This window comes from Palaemon carinicauda, chromosome 14, assembly GCF_036898095.1.
Source record: "Palaemon carinicauda isolate YSFRI2023 chromosome 14, ASM3689809v2, whole genome shotgun sequence".
NCBI classification, from domain to species: Eukaryota; Metazoa; Arthropoda; class Malacostraca; order Decapoda; family Palaemonidae; genus Palaemon; species Palaemon carinicauda.
The window spans coordinates 49,699,755-49,701,020 of NC_090738.1; positions in this window are offsets into that span (position 1 = coordinate 49,699,755).

Here is a 1,266-nt window from a genome sequence, read left to right on the forward strand (position 1 = left end):
TTTTAAGAATCCACTACTTCATTTCTTCCATCATCCATACTAACATTCAATGGACCACCTTTTGATGTTCACTTCAAACTTTCTCTTCTTGTCGAATGTCAAACTTGCGGGCCAGTCTCTCAGATCCATTTACAATCTCCAATTTGCACTGTATCATCTGCAAACCTCAGCGATTTCACACTCAATTCACTACTTTTTCATTTTCATCATAAGTATTTACGCCAAGGATACATTTCCCTTGCGAGGGGGATGCATAACACACTTTGTCTGAAACCCATTTTCTTTTACAGAACATATTCTACAATATTCTATTTCTTACTTAGCATTTACTTCATTATGCAAATACTTAGTCTCTCACCTTTTTGGTTTCTTATCACTCAGTACATTTCATTGATTAGTCAATATTATTTGATTTATTGATGTAGTAGATAGGGGAAGTATGATAGATAATTTTATAAAGATGCATTCTTTTTTATATTCAGATATGTTTTTATGGTTACATTGTGCAAACTATCTGTTATGTATATATATATATATATATATATATATATATATATATATATATATATATATATATATATATATATATATATATATATATATATATATATATATATATATATATATATATATATATATATATATATGTAATTGTGAGTATAAGAGAATTAATATGAAGGATTATTGTAAGATGAGAGAAGAGGTGAATCCTTTAATAGGTGAAACAAGAAAGATAACAAGGTGTAGACTATGCATGATAGTGGGAATTTATTTGAAGATTATGGGAAAACGTCATGAGACTGCATGATGGCATTGTTGAGTCTACTGTTGTTACTAGAAATGAAGTTTGGAAGTTGAACCCTAATGGAAGAAAAAACTTTAGCAATGGAGAGGATCTGTTGGTGTAGTTAATGTGGTTTAAGAAAAAAGTAGAATAAGAAATATTTAGGATACACTGTACATAGATATAGAATGTACAATAATAGTTTATGGACTATGATGTTTAATTCAGTTTCACTAGTAGGCAAGAGGAGAAGTCCTACAAGGGTTGGATAGATGGTATACAAGGCCTATTGGAAATGTGCAGTGTGCGTTGAGGATTCAACGCGATGCTGACTGGCCCAGTATTTTGGAAGTTTAATAACACGATTTGTTAGTGAAAGGATGTATGTGGTAGCAAGTGGAGTTTTATTTTAATATAATTATATATATATATATATATATATATATATATATATATATATATATATATATATATATATTTAT